The sequence below is a fragment of the Macaca mulatta genome, chromosome 9, assembly GCF_049350105.2.
Source record: "Macaca mulatta isolate MMU2019108-1 chromosome 9, T2T-MMU8v2.0, whole genome shotgun sequence".
In the NCBI taxonomy this organism is placed as follows: domain Eukaryota; kingdom Metazoa; phylum Chordata; class Mammalia; order Primates; family Cercopithecidae; genus Macaca; species Macaca mulatta.
Genome location: NC_133414.1, coordinates 32,594,046 through 32,616,693, shown reverse-complemented (window position 1 = coordinate 32,616,693; position 22,648 = coordinate 32,594,046). Strand labels below are relative to the sequence as shown.

Here is a 22,648-nt window from a genome sequence, read left to right as displayed (position 1 = left end):
TGTATTTCTATATACTAGTGACAAATAATTTTAAAATAAAAATTTAAGTATACTGCTTATAATGGCATCAAAAAATCAAATATCAAGGAATACATCTAACAAAAAATATGCAAGACTTCTATGGAGAAAATTTAAAAATACTATGGAAGCAAATTAAAGAGACCTAAATAAAGTTTGCCACAGTCTAGATTGAAAGACGAATATTATTAAGATGTGACATCTCCACAAGTTGATCTATAGAGTAAATGCATCTCAAGATCTCAACAAACGTTTTCTGGGGAGGATGTGAAAATCAATAAGCTGATTCTAAAATTTTTATGGGATATAAAATTCCAGAAATGCTCAAGATAATCTTGAAGAAAAGATTTTTAGTTTCTTTGCGCTGGGTACGTAATTCCTCCTGTAGCTCTGAGAAGTTTGATGGACTGAAGCCTCCTTTTCTCATCTCATCAAAGTCATTCTCCGTCCAGCTTTGATCCATTGCTGGTGATGAGCTGCGTTCCTTTGGAGGGGGAGATGTGCTCTTATTTTTTGAATTTCCAGCTTTTCTGCCCTGCTTTTTCCCCGTCTTTGTGGTTTTATCTGCCTCTGGTCTTTGATGATGGTGACCTACTAATGGGGTTTTGGTATGGGTGTCCTTCCTGTTTGTTAGTTTTCCTTCTAACAGTCAGGACTCTCAGCTGTAGGTCTGTTGGAGATTGCTTGAGGTCCACTCCAGACCCTGCTTGCCTGGGTATCAGCAGCAGAGACTGCAGAAGATAGAATATTGCTGAACAGCAAGTGTACCTGTCTGATTCTTGCTTTGGAAGCTTCCTCTCAGGGGTGTACTCCACCGTGTGAGGTGTGGGGTGTCAGTCTGCCCCTAGTGGAGGATGTCTCCCAGTTAGGCTACTCAGGGGTCAGGGACCCACTTGAGCAGGCAGTCTGTCTGTTCTCAGATCTCAGCCTCCCTGTTGGGAGATCCACTGCTCTCTTCAAAGCTGTCAGACAGAGTCGTTTGCATCTGCAGAGGTTTCTGCTGCTTTTTTGTTGTTGTTGTTGTTTAGCTGTGCCCTGTCCCCAGAGGTGGAGTCTACAGAGACAGGCAGGACTCCTTGAGCTGCTGTAAGCTCCACCCAGTTCGAGCTTCCCAGTGGCTTTGTTTACCTACTTAAGCCTCAACAATGGCGGGTGCCCCTCCCCGAGCCTCACTGCTGCCTTGCCTTAGATCACAGACTGCTGTGCTAGCAATGAGGGAGGCTCCATGGGCATGGGACCCTCCTGGCCAGGTGTGGGATATACTCTCCTGGTGTGCCCGTTTGCTAAGACCCTTGGTAAAGTGCAGTATTGGTGTGGGAGTTACCCGATTTTCCAGGTGTTGTGTGTCTCAGTTCCCTTGGCTAGGAAAAGGGATTCCCTTCCCCCTTGCGCTTCCCAGGTGAGGCGATGCCTCGCCCTGCTTCAGCTCTTGCTGGTCGGGCGGCAGCGGCTGACCAGCACCGATTGTCTGGCACTCCCTAGTGAGATGAACCCAGTACCTCAGTTGAAAATTCAGAAATCACCTGTCTTCTGTGTCGCTCGCGCTGGGAGCTGGAGACTGAAGCTGTTCCTATTTGGCATCTTGCTCTGCCCTAGCACATTCTCTTTGAAGGAAAATGGTATTAAATTTTTGCAACAAGAGAGAAGAAATTTGGCCCTAGAATGAAGAAGAATTATATAGCCATGATAATTCTAACACTGTTCATTGACTTCCTATATTAGAATCAATCAATAGGCAAGCCTTGAAATACTTAACTGTGCATAGAGGCAAAATGTACATAACATGTTTTGACAACATAAAATAAGATCTATGAAAGGTAGAAGGTTAAAATTCATAGGAAAGGGTAGTGGCAGTAATATTCTCATATTGTGGAATAGGGAATCAAGATACACTGTTAAAAACTGATGGAACAGGAAAAAGAAGTTTAGACACTGTATAGTGTTTTAATTCACAAAGATAACCAAAAGATGATCAAAAACAGCAATAAAACTATCAAATATTGAGGGATGAAGAAAAGGAGTTAAAGTAATATAAATGTGCTAAGTCTTTACTAGTCATAAATTGAATTTGTCTATTGAATTCATTGGCAGGAATTCAATAGATAATGACTAAGGCCATATTTTATTATTTAACTACATAGAGTTAATATCAGAAAAAAAAAAAAAGCAGAAATGGTTAAAATTGTTTCCGGTAAACAGGACTATGGGTAGGAAAGGAAATATTGGAGGGGGAGGGGTGTTAATTTTTATTATGAACATAGTCTCTACTATTTGATTTTTTTAAATGTGCACCTATATTATAATAAAATGTTTTTAATTAAAAATCACAGCCACACTTGCATGAGAATAAATGGATAAATAAACTAAAATAACCCTAATTTATGTTAAAATCTAGTATATGAAGAAAAATCACAAATCAAAGAAGAAGAGAAGGAATTTTTAAATAAATTTTAAATAAACAATTTTTATCAACTGGAATATGTTCAGTTCACGCCATGATCCCAAATAATTTCAGGTGATTAATGAAATAAAGGTGACAATGAAACCATGAAAAGCTAGATGAAAACAAAGTGATTGTTTTCTCCTTCTTGGAAAAGGAATTTCCAAGCATAGAAGCAATGAAAAATAATTCAAGGGAAATAATTGATAACATAAAGTTTGAAAGCCTTGCTATTGGAAAAATAAGCCTAAATTGGATTAAAGGAAATAACTAATTGTGCGGAAACAGTTGCAATAATAAGGAAAAAGTCTACTACCTTGATAGTATACTAATATGTATTAATAATAAAAATATATATTAATAAATTATTTGTCTGTAAAATGTAAGAGAATATTTAAAATAGAAACTATGCAATGCCTATGAGGATTGAATAAAATAGAGACTTTCATATAGTGCTGGCAAGCTCAGCTAGAAACTTTTAAGAAAGCAAATTGTCAATATGTGTTTTGAACTCAAGAAGACCTATAATTTTTAACCTATGAATTTCATGTCTGAAAGTCAGTCTTAAGGAAAAAATCAGAAATTCTGATAAAGATTTATACATTTTTTTAAAAAATCAAAATATTTAGAGTAAGAGAGGGATGGTTAGTATGACATAACCATCACATTTACACATTCAACAAGTATTTATTGAGTTTTACTATGTGTGAAGCAATGATGATTAAACAATGAGCAAAAACAAAAAATTATGCCTTTATTTAGCTTATATGCTAAGACTATTTAACGATAAGCTAAACAGGACTCTGTTACAATCTTAATTATGTAAAAGAGTATGCAAAGAGAAGAGAAATACATCAAACTGTTACCAGTGGTCACTGTACATGGTAAGGTATGTGGTGTTTATTGCTTGGTACTTCTTTAGTATTTTCCAACTTTTCTACCACGTGCATGTATTACTTTAGCAATTAGAAAAGGATGGAAATAAATATATATATATTCAAAGGATGGTCATGAGGATTAAATGAAATGAAGTATAACAAGTGTCTGACAAAGAGTAGACTTTCAGTAAATGTCAGTTTTCCTTTTCCTTGCAATCTGAAGATTGATTTTGTCCTTTGCTGTTTTCGCTTTTACTATGGATTGTTTGGCCCATTGCCATTACACTTCTACATTTATTTATAGTAGGTATATTTTAACTTTCAATCAAAATTGCCATGCCTCTTATTAAATGGATTGTGTATTATTTTAGAGACTTCCCATTGCTTTAAATAGTTCAGACCTATAGGAGAGCTCTTTAGGCAGAAGTACTTGCTAGAGCACCTCAAATCATTCCATGGAAGGAACTGCTTTCTTTACCATGGAAATTAATAAATGCTATGTTTCTATGGTTACTACACTGTCTTTATTAATGCTAAAAATCTCCAGCTTTAGCCTCCGAAATAAAAGCCAGGAGGTGTACTGATCTTTAATGGCATGAGTATATCATTGCCATTTTCCAGGCTACTTTTACTTATAGTGCTATTCTTTCTATAGTGTAGACAATACTGTGTCAGACATAAACCTCAATTTTTAAGGCTCTATTTAGCAACCATAAAATCACATGGTTGGCAGAAACTTGCCATTAAACATGCCGTGGGTGGGGGCCTTTCCTAAATTTCAATGATTAGACTATTGCTTTGAGATTGCTTGTATATATAACATATATGAAGTAGAATCACTCTCTTCTCGACCTCAACTAGTTCCTTGAGACTTTTGCTTATCATGAGAACTTAATGATGTGCATTATGTCGCAGCCTGGAAATTCTTGACTCTGATCAACTTTCCTTTACCTTTTACCTTATCACATGCAGGATATCTGGTATTGTGAGAAATTACAGGTCCTTTGGGAGGGACTCAAGAGTCTGTAGGGTAATCATTACATTTACACTCTTGTTAGGGAGTTAGTACACATGCAGACAACAACTGAAGAAAGGTGATAGGACAGTATGAAACACTCTAGCTGCAAGCAGGTCAAGCACAGCCCAGCACTGAAGGCTATGGAAAGGACAGGCAAGAATGATAACGCTGGTTTTGAGATCATGATGGGAAAACGCATCATGCAGCCAGAAGGGATTTGCAAATATAGCAAAACATACATAGGGGTTGTACAAAACTGTAGCTATTTAGAAAAGACCTAAACTTAGAAGTATTGTGCACATGTTTTTTCTTCTTTGTCTTCTCTTAATCAGCAGGTACTCACTACTTGGCTTTCCATGCACTGTGTATGCTTTTAAGTTTGCTTTGATTAGGATCTAAAGTTGACTGCCTTTTACTTTCTTAATGTGGACAAGGTGTGGTTTTTCACACACTCTAGCTAACTGGAGTGGGAATCACACACAAAACCCTACATTAGCTTTTGCTAAAAAAATTTCAAGGGAATAAGAGTTGAAAAAAGTAATCATTAAACCACAGCAAGAATGTAGTGAGGTATGTTATTAAGGGTTTAAACTTCCTGGATGTGAAATCAAGTCAATGTTATAAGAATGGTGTTTTGTTAACATGTAAATGTTTATTCGCTTTCTTTTCTCTCTCTTTCTTTCTTTCTTTCTTTCTCTTTTCCTTTCTTTTCTTTTCTTTCGCTTTTTTTTGTTGTTGTGTTGTTTTGAGACGGAGTTTCACTCTCGTTGCCCAGGCTGGAGTACAGTGGCACAATCTCGGCTCACCGCAACCTCTGCCTCCCGGTTCAAGCCATTCTCCTGCCTCAGCCTCCTGAGTAGCTGGGATTACAAGCATGTACCACCATGCTGGGCTAATTTTGTATTTTTAGTAGAGACGGGGTTTCTCCATGTTGGTCAGGCTGGTCTCGAACTCCCGACCTCAGGTGATCCGCCCACCTCGGCCACCCTCTTTATTAGTTTTCTATGGAGAAAAAGTTCACGACATTGCAGGACGTGTAAGACACACTTTCTTTAAAAAAAAAAGAAAAAAACTGGAGTCATAGAAGGATAGTATTCATAATAGCAAAATTCTGGAAATAACTCAAATGCCCATTAGCAGTGTGATAAAAATACATAAATTATAATATATTCATGAAATGGGATACTCCATAAAAAGAAAAGAAAATACCAACTACTATTAGATGTAACCACAGGGATGAATTTCACAGACACAATGTTGAGAGAAATAAACAGAAAAAAATTACCTAGTGTGTGATCTCATTTACATGGAGTTCGATCACAGGCAAAACCAATTTATACTGATGAAAGTCATGGACGTCCACCTTTTCTCCAGCTATCACTGTTTAGAAATCATCAGCTAATGTAATTGCACTTCTTTGTAAGTGATCTGTCTTTTTCTCTGGCTGCCATTAGGATCTTCTGTTTTTCTTTGGTTTTAGTGTGATTTTACAAAAATGTATCCTAGTTGGAATTCATTGGGCTTACTGCATCCAAGGATTGTCTTTCAACAACCCAAAAAAGTCTATCCTTGAAGAGTTCACATTCTCTGTATTCTCTCACTCTGAAACTGAAGTTAGGTTTATAGTAAACCTGACCTTTTTTTTTTCTTTTTGAGACGGAGTTTTGCTCTTGTTGCCCAGGCTGGAATGCAATGGCACGATCACTGCTCACTACAACCTCTACCTCCTAGGTTCAAACAATTCTCCTGCCTCAGCCTCCGGAGTAGCTGGGATTACAGACGCCCACCACCACGCCCGGCTAATGTTTTGTAATTTTAGTAGAGACAGGGTTTCACCGTGTTGGCCAGGCTGGTCTCAAACTCCTGATCTCAGGTGATCCACCAACCTCGGCCTCCCAAAGTGCTGGGATTACAGGCATGAGCCATCACGCCTGGCCTAAACCTTGTAACTTTATCCCTCTTGCATCTTAGCCTCTCTTTCATGTTTCTCATCCTTTATTCTCCAGATTTTATTTATTCCTTTGGATTTATCTCCCATTACCTTTTTTCTTATCAGCCATGTCTAATCTGTTATAAAGTCCACTGAATTTTCAATTTCAATTATTATATTCACTTTAAACATATTAAACAAGTTATTCTGTGCCTGATATGTCCAATATATAAGGTATTTGTGAGTTTGTTTTCTGTTTTTTTGTTTTTTTTTTTTTTGTTTTTTTCTGATGAATTTCACCAGTGATGTCTGTTTTCCTTGAATGTTAGTGAATTTTGCCTGATTGTTCTGGAAGATTTTCTATGTGGGAATTCGTTGAGGCCTAAGTTGAAGTGGAGTTCTTCTAGAGAGAATTTGCCCCTGCTTCTCAGTCACCAACCTGGAAACATTTTATTTTATTTTACTTTTTATTTTTGTAGAGACGAGTTTTGCTGTGTTGTCCAGGCTAGTCTCAAACTCCTGGTCTCAAGCGATCCTCCTACCTCCACCTCCTGAAGTGCTGGATTACAGGTGTGAGCCTTTCAGGTTGAGTTTTTCTGTGCCACTCAGGAAGCATGAATTTGGACTGCTGGCTTGTGCTTTCGAATTCTCAGAAGAGTAAAGGAATTTATTTTTCCCCACCTCCAGTTCAGCGTAGAGACAAGCAAGTTTTCTTTCTGCCCCCTTCTGAATATCAGGGTTTACTGCTCGTTCATCCTTACTTTAGGGCTATCGCCTTTAGCAGTCCAGATAATTATGGGGTCTCCTATGAGATTCCCCTTTGGGCAGACCCTAAGATTAATCTTTTGTCTTCTGGACTCTATGTAGTTCTCAAAGCAGATACTTAGCATCTCCAGGGTTCAGCCACACTTTGCGGACATAAGTGAAGTCTTACACTAGCCTACCTTCCAAGATTCATGTGTTCATTCCCTTTGGGGCTCTGCACATTTCTTAATTTAGTGCCAGCTCAGTAATGCATTTAAATTAATGTTCTTTCAACATTTAATCTGGTATTTTTATTTTTAGTCATGAGGGTCACTTAGGGTATCTTATCAGCCACACCTCTGGAAATGGAGTCCCCAAATCTATTCCATAGAAGTGGACTAGTTTCTGCTAGGTGCAATTTAAATATTGAATAGTTCTATGAGCTATATGCAAGTTACTACTTACTATTAGAAAAAAGGATCCCTTCTTTTTTTTTTTTGTTTTTGTTTTACCTAACATCAGAATTTAATTAGGCACACAACTGAGACTCATTTGGGGGAATGTTTGGGTGGCAGAAAACTTCTATGATACTGGAATTACATCTTCACATTTTAAATCAGTCCAAACATTCTTCACTATTTCCATTGCTGAAACAGTGGGAAGCTTGGAATGGGTTTTATAATGCAATCATTCTTCCAAATGCATAACATGGCACCAGTCCGAGCGCTTGTAACCATCTCCAAAATGAGCAGAATGAGTCCAAATTCTACTGTAACAGTCTGACCTATGGGAAAATGATTCGTTGATTTATAGGGATGGATGAAGACCATTAAAGTTATTGTTCGAGTTTGTTCTGCAAATTGTCTTTCTTTTCCCTCCCTCCTGCTTCTTATTTCCTACCTCTTTCCACAGTATATCATATTTTTATAAAAGTCACTGGTTTGGAAATTCCATTTAGAGATCAATAACCACATTCACAAGTCAAGAAAGATAAAATAACACATCCCAGATAATTATTTTTCAGAATTAGAATTTTCTCTTGTATAAGGAATTGGTTTCTAAAACAGCTCTTCTATGATTATAAATCTAGTAGGCAATCCGATTAGGAAAAATGAAAAAAATATTTTATAGTAAGTCTCTGTAAATGGGAAATGCACATACATAATTAATGCTAATAGTATTATTTTAGATCCTTTTTTCCTTTTTATTCTTCTGCATGCCTGTGAACTCACTACTAACCCATTACTCATAACTTGTATTCCAGCTCATTGAAGAAAATAATGAGCTGTGTAACAATGAAATTCTATTATTTGCAGTGCTGCATGGGCAACATCAAAAAAGAAAACAAATACTCTTCAATAAATTCAGCCTAATACTCTGAGTATGGCTTCAATGTTTGGCTGCTGAAAGTTCTCCAATTGATGATGAAAAGTCTCACATAAGCACCTTTATTGTTGCACCCCACAGACAAGCTTCGTGAAGTCTCTGGGATCGGACTTCTTCCTCCCTGTTGAAGATATGCCTTCCTGCACTTGAATTAGATAAACTTATGACCTATATTCTGGGCCTGGCAGACGAGGAATCTTAGATTTTCTCTTTCCTTATTCTGTAGGAGAAATGTCCTCTTAGCGTTTGCCATTTGAATATCCACTCTTGCAACTAAAAGACAATGCCCCTTAGGGATCCTGGGTATTGGTGAATTTTCCACATTTGGCTTGATTTCCTAACAGTTTAGAGGTAAATGGCAATGCCTGGCTTTCTGCTGAGTGAGAATCATAGTAATGATCGACACTTGCTGAGCATTTACCTCTCTTCCTAAGTGTTCCCTCTTTCCATTCGCAACAACCAGAAAAGGCAGCTGCTATTATCCTCATCTTACAAAGGAGGAGCTGAGGCCAGAGAGGTTCAGGTTGTTCAGTTTGTAATCTTAAGGTTGGAGGGTGGGGGCTGGGCGTGGTGGCTCATGCCTGAAATCCCAGCACTTTGGGAGGCCGAGGCGGGCAGAGCGGATCACTCAAGGACAGGAATTCGAGACCAGCCTGGACAACATAGCAAAACCCTGTCTCTACAAAACATACCAAGAATTAGTCGGCCTTGGTGGCATGTGTCTGTAGTCCCAGCTACTCAGGAGGCTGAGGTGGGAGGATTTCTTGAGCCCAGGAGTTTGAGGCTGCAGTGAACTGTGATTACACCACCACACTGCAGCCTGGGCAACAGAGAGAGACCCTGTCTCCAGAAAAAGAAAAATGTGGAAGGGACCCCCTATTCCCATTGAAGGAAGTCATTTTACAATCTCCCTGACAAGCCTTTGGACTCAGCCTGAAAACCTTTAGAGACGAGGAGCTTTGTCGGGTGTAGGAATCTCATGGGGGCAAGTGATGGCATCCCAGCTGGGTGCTGCTGTGGGCGGTGGGTGTCTAATACACCAGCGGGCAGGCTCAGGGGACCCTGAGGACAGGATGAAGCCCCAATTCCTGACTCCCTGCATCCCACCCACCCTCGTCCACCCCTCCAAAGATGAAAAGGGTGCATGGACAAAGTGTTGTTGCTTATTTGTTTTAAGCTCCATTCAACCAGGCACTGAAAGAACTCTGGGCCTTGTGAACTCACCCCCGGGGAGGACGTAATGATTGGGCAGGAAGGAAAAGTTTTGGGTAACAGTAATCAGTCTGGAATTGGCACTGATTCGCCGCAACATTTTCTGAAGCACTAATTGCCTGAGCCCTTTCCCTGCTTCCTCTCAGCCTGATCACCTGGCCAAGAATGAATAACCACCTGGCCAAGAGGGGCTGGCCCTGGCCGCCTCATTGTTCACCCTGCCCACCTGGTTGGGGCCTGTGGTGAGTGAAGCAGCCCTGAAATGCAGTGGACCCTGCACAGAAGCTGCATAGCCCTCCATGAGCACCCCGTGGGGAGCTGCAGTCCTCTCTGTGTTCGATGTTTCCCAGGCACTGTCACCCAGGAGCTCTCAGATATGCTGTGTCATATCTGAGGGCTTGGGCACTGGGCAGATTTACTGAAAGGCAATAATCATGAAGAGGAAAATGAAAATAACCTTGATTAAAGGCATGAAGAAACTCTCCACTTTCATTCCTCTTTTTATTAGTCCTTTAGGTATCATCATTTTCCACTGTGAATAAGATTTCCTGTAGCAACCAGCAGCCAGGAGGCCAAGGTCTCCACTTAGAACTGGTTTACCTTAAAGGATGTAACATTTTGAATATGTCAAGTTTACTGCTTTTGGCATAGCGCATGAGTTCTCTCTGAAATGTAAACTGGAATTTGTAGCTGTAGAAAGCTTCTCTCACCACTGAGCAAAGCTCTGCTGCTGAGATGTGCTAAGGCTAGGGGTTCCATAGAACGTTCTCTTTCCATTTACCAGTATCATTATCCCAGGTTTATTAATTAAGTTCTGTCTGCACACGATGCTGTCCTTCAATGATAGCTTTACCTTCCATTTAGGAAAAGGTGCCAGAGTTTTTCTTTTGGGATACCCTAATTTGTAAATTATTTGTCGAAGATAATAACACAAGGATTTGGCAATGAGCAATGGTTTGGGAAGGGCTGATACAAATGGTTTAGTTAACTGAGCATTCCAGAAAATAAGTTCGGCAACATCGTTTGAACCAATTTTCAAAGAATCGGGGTTCCAGACATAGCAAAATTGTGTCAAAAATCATGCAACCATTTGTGGATAAAATCAGGAAGTGTTTCAGGAGCTTACTGTGAAAAGCTGCTCTCATTGCACATGAGAATAGGTGGGGAGTTGGCCAATGCAAGAAGGTACATGACTCTTCAGAACTTAGTGAGGTCATCAAGAAGCGATTATTTGATGAGGGAGACATTTTGGGAAGCTTGGAGAAAAGCAATCAGTCATCTAGTCATCTTAGATTTCATAATAGCGAGAACAGGATGCAGTTTGCAAAGGAACAAGCCATTCCAGAGAGTGGGATCGGAAGTCAGAGCCTGGGAGCTGCACAACAGGAGAGGAGCAGGAATGCCAAGGGGCTCCCAGGGAAAGGCTGTGGAAGACGTAGAGCAGTCAGGGCCCCAGGAGCCTCCTACAAGGAGAAACGTGGAAATTTGGATGTTTAGTGGGGCCCATCCAAGAGCCAGGCTCCAGACCTTGGAGGCTGCAGCCTCCTGGACAGGAGAGGGGAGGACAGGAGCAGAGACACTTGGCCAGGTTTTAGGACACAGATGCAGGCATGAGGCAACACTGGGAAAGGAGTATGGTTGGTGGAAGGGGCACTGCTGGGGTCAACTGACTTGATATGAAGTGCCAGGGAGTGAGTACATTCCTAGGAAGGTGCCCAGTGGGAGCAGACGAACAAGTGATCATGAATACAGTTGGTTTCCAGGACAGTGAAGAGTCAGGCCTGCCTTGGGGTAGAGGCTTGTGCCACTTTGTGCTGTTGCCTGAGTTGCAAAGGCTCAGGGGGACCTCTGCAGCCTTCGCTGCTGAAACGGGCCTTCAGTAGGGTCAGAACATCAGGCGCATCATTACAGAGGGAAGAACACCAGGCACAGATCAGAAACTCGAATGTCTACAACAGCCAGGCAGGTACAGAAAATGTGTGAAGCAGGCAGATGTATGCGATGATAGGAAGAGGTGGGAGAAAACAGGGAGCTCAGAATCAAACTTTTGTAAATAACACAGCCGCCAAATCAAATGTGTGTAAGCTGGGCCCAGACTGGGGCTGTGGGCCACAGTTCACAATGCCTAGTTTCCACTGGGCCCAAGATTTAGGAAAAGAAAGTTCATAGATTGAATACAAAGATGCTCCATGCCAAGACTAGAAGTTCTAAAAGGAGAAGTGGAAGGACTTAGCCAACAGTATAACCACAAATGAACCTGTAAAGGACAAAAGAGGGAAGAGATCTAAAGAAACCATGTGATTAGATTCGCAGCTCATCTACAAGTTCATAGTTTCAGTGGGCAGGCGAAAAGGACGGAATCAAGGGAACCTGACAGGTATAGAATGAAGATGACAGAGTGGCCTAAACCTACAAAAGTCAAAGAAGGGCAAAGGTTCAGTCTGAATTCAGACCTGCAAAGATCTGAAAGGTATGAGAAGGCATTTAAAGCCATAACAGCAAGAAAAATAACAAACGGACGAATTCTTTGCTTGTGGCTAGGAGTAAGAGTACCAGAAGATACAGAAAGCAGATAGAGATGGAAGTGACCATTCCTGTTTTACTTCCCTCTTTACACTTAGGAGAATATTTTCCACATCTAGTGTGGAGAAATAGAATCCTACATCGTCAAGCAGGATAAGGCCTAAAATAGGAAAGGACATAGCAAGCCCCCACTCAGCAGTGGCTCCTTTTTCCCAGAGCACAAGAGTTGCCGTGTGGCGCCCACCCCCACACTCTGCTCTAACCAGGCACCTGGATGGTGTCTGAGGATGAGTGAAGTAGGTGAGAAGTCCCTGGCACATGGGCCCGGGCCACAGCCAGGTCCCCAGAACCCTTTTTATGCCTCTCCAGGCTTGGAGCCTTTTCTTTCTCAGACCTGCCCAGCGTTGGCCCCGTCACAGTCACTCCCTTTGTTTGACCTGTCACACATGAGAGGTTTTGGACTTACCTGTTCTGTAACCCAGTGGGGGACCGGTGCACCACACAGTTCACCTCTGCTTACCTCTGGCTGCCCATGGGCACGGCGGCAAGCTTGTGAAAACTGCCAAGGCTGGCCTGCCACCCCACACATTGATGCAGAACCTCTCAAGGTGGGGCTTGGGCCCCAGTCTTTTAATTCAAATACGCCGGCAGGGTTGGAGACACAGAGGAAAGCAAGCTGGATGTTAGAAAAAGTGGTCCAGATCATATTTGCCATGTATGAAACTTTAGGAAAGTCAATGAGGCTTTCTGTTACTTTCTCCATTGGTAAATTGAATAAGAACAATGACCTTGCCCATTTTAAAAGGTTTTGTCATGAGGTCAGCTGAGAAATAAGTGAAAGTCATTCATGGATGGCGTCCTGCTATTATTATAATGATTATGTATTTCTTAGTACCTAGAAACAGAGAGAGAAAAGCACAAAGGAAGTTAAGTAATCATTGTGATGAAAAGGGGTATCATGGAGCAAAAGTGGCCTTGTTCAGGCCTCTTTCTTCCATTTTTGCACACCAGTGGAAATATAAAAGGTAATGTATGCATGGAGAAAATAAAACCAAGAACAGTTAGATCCCCTTTATGGAGAAGATTTTAAACATATTCGATTGATTCTAGATAGTGAATGACCCTAGGATAAGTACAGAGTGTTAACACCACGGTGTCCTGCCATAGTTAAATATCACAAAATGTGTTCGGGTGTGGCAAGACACTTCACTTCACATTTTACAATGGTCATCACTTTGTGTCTCAATATGAAGAACATCTTAAAGTTGACAGCTTCTAACATTTCATGTTTCTTCTTTTGGGCTCAGGTAAAGTTTAACTGTTAAAATGAAGATATAAGAATTTTTACTTTAGCAGTAGCAAAGAGGACTAAAAATACCCCATAATTTAAAAATACATAATATGCCCAGATCTTGGTTTCTAAATACCATTCTCCACTAAAAGGAACTAGGGCTCCTTGGAGAAACAGTTGATTCCAGGTATAGGACAAAAAGAGCCCATCATGAGCCTAGAACATAGTTTGTGTTTAAAGAATGATGGAGGTCTGTCATAAAGGACACAGGAGCCAGCTTGAAATGGGTCCCACTGACCAAAAATCTGGGACATTTTTGAGCATCAAAATATACAATGACATTAACAGATGGTAACCCAGTGAGCAAAACAGGAACACGTGAGTCCACATTTATCTAAATAAATAATCAAGGGAGAGGACAAAGCTTCATTACAATGGAGTACCAATTAATGAATGTGGAATGAGTGAGGGTTTGTAAAATCCCTGTGTAACAATTATCATAGTAATAATTGATTCAAGAAAAAGTATCAATGTATACTTAGGATAGCAGGTAAAAGTTTGATAAGGAAAAGGATATTTATATCATCTAAACATGCCTCCCCACAAATTACTTATTAATTACAGAAGGAAAAGAGGAAAAGCAATCATTTACCATGGAAAAACCTGACAGATACCACCTAAACCAAGGCATTTAAGTTAACACACTCCACGTCAATTCAATAGAAAATCCTGTAGGCTCTATCTTCAAAACATATCCAGCCAAACTGCCCTCACCTCTCAAGACAAGGTCGCAGTTCACCCCAGTCAAGGGTGTCCCTGCTTCCCCTTTTGGATCTAGAATCTATTGTCAGCACAGCAGCCAGAGAGATCTTGTTAATATGTGAGTCAGGTGGTGTCACTTCTCAGCAAAACCTGCTCCTGCCCCATTGCACTGAGAGGCAAAGCCCAAGTCCTTGCAACAGTCTCAGGCCCTCAGGGTCTGGCTCCCGCATCTCCAGCCTCCCATTACTGTGGCCCTTGTGGACTCTACATTGCCCTCCTTGCTGTCCCCTTAATGTATCTGACATGCTCACATCTCAGGGTCTTGGTACTTGCTGTTCATGCTGCCTGGAACAGTCCCCCTCCAGATATGTGTAGAGCTGGTTCTCTCTTCTCCTTTGAGTCTTTGATCACAGGTAATCTCTTCAATGCAGCTTTCTGCAGAAACTGTTTAAAATTGCAACTTCAGTCGTTTCCATGTCTTGGCTATTGTGAATGCTGCAATAAACATGGGAATGCAGATATCTCTCCCACATACTGATTTCATTTCCTTTGGATATATACCGAGAAGTGGGATTGCTGGATCATATGGTCATTCTATTTTTAATTTTTTGAGGAACATCCATAATGTTTTCCATAATAGCTGTACCAATTTACATTCCCACCAACAGCACATAAGGCTTTCCTTTCTCCACGTTCTCGCCAACACTTGTTATCCTTTATCTTATAACAGAATTGGATTATATATATAAACACACATAATGGAATGTTTTTACACCTTTGAAAAGGAGATTTGGCCATTTTTGACAACATGGATGAACAGAAAGGATATTATGCTAAGTGAAATACACCAGACACAGGAAAAAAAAATACTGTGTGATCTCAGTTATATGTGGAATCTTTAAAAGTCTAATACATAGAAACAAAGAGAAACAAAGAGTAGAATGGTGGCTATCAAATGTGGGGGAGTGGGGGAAATGGGGAGAAGTTGTTGAAAGGGTACAAAGTTGCAGTTATGTAGGATGAATAAGTCTAAAGACCTAATGTTCATTGTGATGATGATAGTTAATAATACTATATTATATACTGGAAATTTGCAAAGAGAGATTTTAGGTGTTCTTGCCTACACACAAAAAGGAAACTATGTGAGGACATGAATATGTTAATTTGCATGATTGTAGTAATCATTTCACTATGTATAGACATACCAAAAATCACATTGTACACCTGAAATATAAACAATTTTTGTTAATAGATACATATATAGAAATAAAATCACAACGTCCCTATGCCCCCAAGCCGAGGATCTCTTTAGTCTTCCCACTGTATTTTCTTGGTATTTGCTAATACTTCCCAACATACCATGTGATTAGTCATTTATTTTTGCTAATCGTCTGTATCCCAACTAGCAGTTAATCTGGGAGAAATATATCCCCAGCCTCTAGCACATAGCAGGTACTCAATACCTATTTGCTGAATGTTGAGTGAATCTACATACTAATTAAGTACCTACTCTGTCATGAGAACTATGCTAGGCATGGAACGGGATAATACAGATCCCAAAACTAAACGGAATTAAAAAGCATTTGCCAGGATCCCCAGCCCTTCAGAACCTGACAGTTTAGTTAGGGAAGTAGAACCAACACAGAGGGGATTACCGTAGCATCGGGTGCTAAATTCTTGGTACCTTCTGTAAATGCAATGTAAGTTCCAGAAAGGAAGTGTTCCCAGTAGTAGTCTGGGAGGGCATTCTGGAGAAGAGGGGGCTGGTTTGGTTGGGCAGTGGGGAAACAGGAGGAGCCAGTGCCGAAAGTGCTTCCTCCAGAGGCAGGTGAGGGAGGCCCTGGGGAGCTCTGGAGCAGGGTCTCAAAGCATGGGTGGGTGAAGCAGTGGAGGGTTTGCTGGCTCTCAAGGGCCTCCCCTACCTGTCCTAGGCGGAGCTTCATGTCTTAGTTTGCATCCCCTGAGAGCACACCTGAGACCAAGGATTTGAGGCTGATGACACATTGGGGTGTCATCCCAGGGAGCAGCAGCGGGTGGGAAATGAGACAGAGAAGGGGAGAAAGCTGACATTGGTGCATGAATGAGAGGGAAAACACTGCAGGTACCGGGCTAGTTCGGCAGGGCCCTGCGGGAAATGGCGTGGAACAACCTCAGAGTTGTCTCCCTGACCTCCATGATCATTTGCCAAGAGCTGCTGAGCTGTGGGGCATCAGCTTCCTCGTATCTCTAGCCCGCCCCGTGCAGCCATGGCACCGACAGCTGCAGGTGACAAGGAGGGACCTCGAGTGTGATTAGGAACAGCAAGCATCTAGAGGCTGAAGGCCAGCACAAAAGTATCAGCATACCTGCAGTTCATGCATTTTATAGCAAGTAGAAAGGTAAGCTGTGGAAACCATAGGCATGATTTTTTTTTAATAGAGCGGAGTAAGAATTCTTTTTGCACCACCACAGTGCCTTGTCCAATTTAGAATTCCTACAAAACCTACTTCCTAGTTCTTGTAATACTTTGGAAAGACATGAAGAGAGCTGTCGCATCTAGTAAAGTGGACTCATGGAAGCTGCTGATCGCCGCCATTGCAGTTGAGGCACTTACCAATCGTTCCTGCGAATGACTCTGCAACTCAGTATCAGTACCGTCAAGCCTTTAAAAAACATTCTCTTTCATGGAGACTGCATGTGGGGCGAAAAAGTAAAACATAAGCCATGGCCCAATTCATTTACAAGGGTAAATGGCACTTGTCATTTAGTATCAAAATTCGATACCATAATTTCTGGGTAAAAATGTAAAGCAAAAGCCATGTGCCTCGTGCCTCACAATACATTTTGGAGAAGACGTAAGTAAGCTCCCAAGGCCTCGAACAGCATTACATGGGGAGAGAAATGCCCTTGACTCAGGGCTTCTCCATGAACTCATTCCAGAGCAAATTAAAGGAGAGGGCTACACACAAGGCTTTCTACTGTCATGGAGGCCAAGGGTGTGGGCAGAGGCCAACACAGGTGAAAAGAGTGAGGACTTCATAAAAAAAGGGAAACACGTCCCCACGAGAACATAACACAGGGTTTCTGGGGAACTGCCTGGCAGAGCCCCGCCTGCTGAGTGGGAAACACCCTTGAATTCTGCGCGTCTGTCAAAACCATTTTCATCCGAACAGCCCCACCTTCCACCTGCTAGGAACTGGAGAACACCCAGGCACTTCTTGTTCTGGTGGATTTTTCTCTCAACTCCTAGACCTGCCAGGAATGCGGGGCAGGGGAAGCCAGCCAGGCTGGGGAAGTGGGAGGCTGAGGCATTTCAACAGCTGCTGGGGCGGGGGCGGGGGCGGGGCGGGCAGCACATTTTAATTGTCTTGGGGCTGTTACCATAGAGTTTAGTTTTCCCCCTCTAACCTTTCAAGAGAGTGGTGTGTAAAGGGATTCTTTATGGTTCTTGTTTAGGAATTCAGTGAATGAGTTGATAATTAGGACCATTTACTTAATCTAGCAGCAGAGAGGGAGAAAGGAAGAGCAACAGTTTTTGTCTTTCTCTTGGACCGTCTGTGAGGCTCTGCCCAGTGATTGCCCTCCTGTCTGCGAGTCCTGTATCTGGAGCTACCCAGAAGCCACTCCACTCCTTCCACAGCTGATGCTGGAACAAAATGGGGTTTCCCAAAAAAGAATGACAAAGGGATGCCACTGCTGAGGACAGTCGCCTCAGCACCACTTCCCAGGCCGGCCGGGGTTCAGGGCTTTCAGGAGGCACTTTCCCTTCAGGCAGCCACATCCAGGGCGCCTCTTTGACCTGGGCTGGGCTTTCCCACCTCTGCTGATGTCTTGGGCCTTGGTATTGCCCCATCGTGGAAGCTTGCCTGCTCCTTCTCCTTTCCCGTGCATTCAGGCATCTCGCTGGTGACGGAGAGGTTGTAAGCTGTTCAGGGGAAGCAGGCAGGGGCAAGGCCAAGATTCAAGGTCAGGGCTTTTGTCTCCAAACCTAGGGCTCTTCCCATTTCACTCTAGCGCCCTGCTCCAGGTCTTCCACAGAAACCACTGTATTTCTGTATTTATTTTTGTGTCTGTTTAAATTTCTGTTTCTAAAATTAATTTAATTTTAGATTCAGGGAGTACATGTGCATGTTTGTTACATGGGTATATTGCATAGTGGTTGGGATTGGGCTTCTGGTGCATCCATCACCCAAACGGTGAACACTGTACATGATAGTTAATTTTTCAACCATTGCCTTCCTCCTACTCTCCCTGTCTTTGGAGTTCCCAGTGTCTATTATTTTATCTTTATGTCCATGTTTACCCATCGTTTAGCTCCCACTTATGAGTAAGAACATGTGGTATTTAATTTTCTGTTTCAGAGTTAGCTGTCTTAGGACAATGGCCTCCAGCTCCATCCATGTTGTTCCAAAGGACATGATTTCTCTTTTTTTTTCTTTCTTTTTTTTGTTTTTTTGTTTGTTTGTTTGTTTGAAACGGAGTCTCACTCTGTCACCAGGCTGGAGTGCAGTCATGCAGTCTCGGCTCACTGCAACCTCTGCCTCTCGGGTCCAAGCCATTCTCCTGCCTCAGCCTCCTGAGTGCCACAGGTGCATGCCACCATGCCCGGCTAATTTTTGTATTTTTAGTAGAGACAGGGTTTCACCATGTCGACCGGGATGGTCTCAATCGCTCGACCTCATGATCCACTCCCCTTGGCCTCCCAAAGTGCTGGGATTACAGGCATGAGCTACCATGCCTGGCCCATATTTCATTTTTTTACTGCCATATAGTATCCCGTGGTGTATATAGACCACATTTTCTTCATCCAGCCATCCATTGATGGACACTTAGGTTGGCACCATGACTTTCTATTATGAATAGTGCTGTAATGAACACTTGAGTGCAGGCATCATTTTTATATAATGATTTATTTTCCTTTGGGTAGATACCCAGTAGTGGGATGCTGGCTCAGATGGTAGCTCTATTTTTTAAATTCCAGGAGAAATCTCCATATTGTTTTCCAAAGAGATTGAACTACTTCGCATTCCTATCAACAACGTGTAAACATTCCCTTTTCTCTACATCCATGCCAGCCTCTGTTGCTTTTTGGCTTTTTAATAGTAGCCATTCTGACTGGTGTAAGAGGATATGTTGTTGTGGCTTTAATTTGCATTTCTCTGATGATTAGTGATGTTGAGCATTTTTTTCATGTGTTTATTGGCCACTTATTGGCCACTTGTACTTTTCCTTTTGGGAAGTGTCTGTTTATATCCTTTGCACAGTTTTTCATGGGGTCGTCTGAGGAACAACTAAAAGTACAAACCTATCATCACATATTAATAGGAAAAGGAGGGGTGTTCCCCCTCGCTTGTCCTTATGTAGATTGTCTTACCCAAGGTGGTTCTAATGTGCGTAGTGATTTCCAGATGGGAAAGATGGTGATGATGATGAAGAGTGCATACTCACTGAACATGCGCCAAGTTACAAAGATAAGCAACTTGTAAGCACTTTTTCAAAGGCTTTCAACAATCCTGTGATTTAAGTAATATCATCATCCCCATTCACGGATGCAAAAGCTAAGGCTTGGTTAATTACCAAGCCCAAGGTGCCAAAGCCGAAAGGTGGCCAACCTCACCAGGGCACTTCTCACCCCACCCTTTGCTGTGCCTCATTCATGGCATAGAGGGCCTCGGGCGTCTAAGTTGCTCCACGCAGGCAGCCACCTCTTCTCAGGCTGTGACAAGCGAACTCCTCAGCCAATGGAGCAGTGAGAATTAACTTAGGAAGTCCAATGAGGCGCTGAGGACCGTCCCGATCCCTTTCACATATTAGCTCATTTATCCCTCAACAGCTCAATGAACCATGAGCGATTATCATTTCTCCCCCTCATACAGGCAGACAGCCTCGGGCTCAGCCTCAGCCTCAGGTTCAGCCTCGTTACCTGCAGAGTCTGAGTAATCTGCCCCAGTGTACCAGCCACAAGGGTGGGCTGGAGCCCAGAGCTGGTGATCCAGCTACCACATTCACTCCTTCTGCTACAGACTTGGCAGGTAACACTTCTCCTGTCACTCTCAGGCTCAAAGGGTGAATGAAAGTAAAGCCAGTTTAACAGGTACCTGTTTGGGTCCACGTGTAGTGGCTCATGCCTGTAATACCAGCACTTTGGAAGGCCAAGGTGGGAGGATCGCTTGAGGTCAGGGGTTCAAGATCAGTCTGGGCAACATAGCAAGACTCTGCATCTAAAAGAAAACATTTTAAATTAGCCAAATGTGATGGTGTGCACCTGTAGGCCTAGCTACTTGAGAGGCTGAGGTAAGAGGATGGTTTAAGCCCAGGAGTTTTGAGGCTGCAGTGAGCTATGATTGTGCCACTGCACTCCAGCCTGGGCAACAGAGAAAGACCTTGTCTCCAAAAAAAGAAAAAAAAATACATAGTAGTTTACAAACAAGACACTATTTGGATTTTATTGATTGATTGATTGATTTTGGTTATTTTTTGAGGCCCTGGTTCCTTCTGGCAGGGACTTGAAAGAGAATCTACTTGACCCAGCCCCAGAAACCACTGGGAAGCTGCTTATGGAACTGGGCAAGAGGGCAGTATAGACACCCGCTTTGCTGACAGGGCTGCTGTTCCTAGCACCTCTTGTGCTATGCTGCAAGACCACACAAACAGACCCCAGCTTTGGTAATGACGTCCTATTGAGACCGGGAGTTGCCCGATGCCAATAAAAAATGTTGCCTGAACCTGTAGTTGGTGGAGACTTTCAGAAATGGCCAAAGCACATCCTTCTCCAGCATTTCACTTTACATATGACATAATTTTTTTAAATTTTATTTTTCCATAAGTTATTGGGGGTACAGGTGGTATTTAGTTACATGAGTAAGTTATTTAGTGGAGATTTGTGAGAACCTGGTGCACTCATCACCTGAGCAGTACACTGCACCATATTTGTTGTCTTTTATCTCTTGCTCCCCCTCCCACTCTTCCCCCAAGTCCCCAAAGTCCATTGTATCATTCTTATGCTTTTGTGTCCTCATAGCTTAGCTCCCACATACAAGTGAGAGCATACGATGCTTGGTTTTCCATTCCTGAGTTACTTCACTTAGAATAATAGTCTCTAATCTCATCTAGGTCATTGCAAATGCTGTTATTCCATTCCTTTTTAATGGCTGAGTAGTATTCCATCATATATACATACATATATATATACACACACACACACATATATATATATACACTTGACATTTTCTTCAGTCACAATTCAAATTTTTCCTTTTCAGCTGTGAGCAAAGGGAAGCAGTCAGGCACCATTGCCAACCTATAAGGTCCAAGGACGTCAACCCAAACACTTGAGTCGTGCATTTCATGGGAAACATGGGGTGTTTCTCTACATACACTACACAGAATTCAGAAGTGCCATTTCTTAGAGCCAGACCTGCTTCCCAGGACTCCTTCCTGCCTTCCTTGGGAATCGCTCAGAGCCATTCCCTTTTCACATAGTTTGAATGTTTTGTCCTGCCCCCAAATCCCATGTTGAAATGTGACCTCCAGTGTTGGAGATGGGGCCTAGTGGGAAGAGGGCGGCCCTCCCCATGGTAATGAGTTAATTCACACAAGAGCTAGTTGTTTAAAAGTGCATGGCGTCTCTCTTGCTCCTTCTCTTACCAGGTGATGTACCTGCTCCCCCTTCACCTTCTGCCATAATTGGAAGCTTCCTGAGGCCCTCACTAGAAGCAGATGCCGGCACCATGCTTCTTGTACAGTCTGCAGAACTGTGAGCCAAATAAACCTCTTTTTTAAAATAAATTACCCAGTCTCAAGTATTCCTTTATAGCAATGCAGAACAGACTAACACACCTTTCCTGGGAGAAGGGGACAGAAACCTCCATTGTTGAATGCCTTTCATGGACCATGAACCATGTGAGATGCTTTCCAAGTCATTGTCTTATTGTTCATAGAATTGTCTCACTGAATCCTCAGAAATCTTTTAACCTGGGAGTTATTATTCCCATTCTACAGACTCAGAAAAGTTAAGTAATGTGTCCAAGGTCAAGCAGATAAAAAGTGGAACCAAGCCCTTTTGGATAACATTTTCACCACACTTGTGGCCTTCTTAAATCTCTATCCCCCAAAATAATTTTGGCATACACACCTGCTCTCTGCCACTTGCCAAACACAAGGTAGGTGCTTAATTATAGCTTTGTTAGTGAATTAATAAATGAATGAATGATATATTTTTTAGTTAACACTCACTTTGCCATAAACTTCCCATATCAGGCTATTCAGCTATTCCCCAGTTGTTAGCAGCTCTCCCAGATAGTTATCTGGACTGTACAATTTCTTTTGTGCAGGGTTCCAACAAACTTAGACTTAAAGTTTTCCTTTTCCTCCTCCCTCTCTCAGTTGAATCTTTTGGGTTAATGCGCTTGGCTCCCACTGATCAAGTCAAAGCTGACAGGATTGCAGACCTGGTGAACCTCCAAAT

General features: G+C 42.2%; 2 long non-coding RNA genes across 2 annotated transcripts in view; one reads left to right on the top strand and one right to left on the bottom strand.

Annotated features, from left to right (window-relative positions):
- LOC114669911 (uncharacterized) overlaps window positions 1–22,648 on the bottom strand; it is a 75,256-nt gene that overhangs the window by 35,851 nt on the left and 16,757 nt on the right. The gene's annotated exons all lie outside the window — the stretch shown is intronic.
- On the top strand, window positions 16,181–21,969 carry LOC144331097 (uncharacterized). Its single transcript, XR_013397983.1, has 2 exons — window positions 16,181–18,770; window positions 21,832–21,969. It is a non-coding gene; the product is annotated as an uncharacterized LOC144331097 (long non-coding RNA).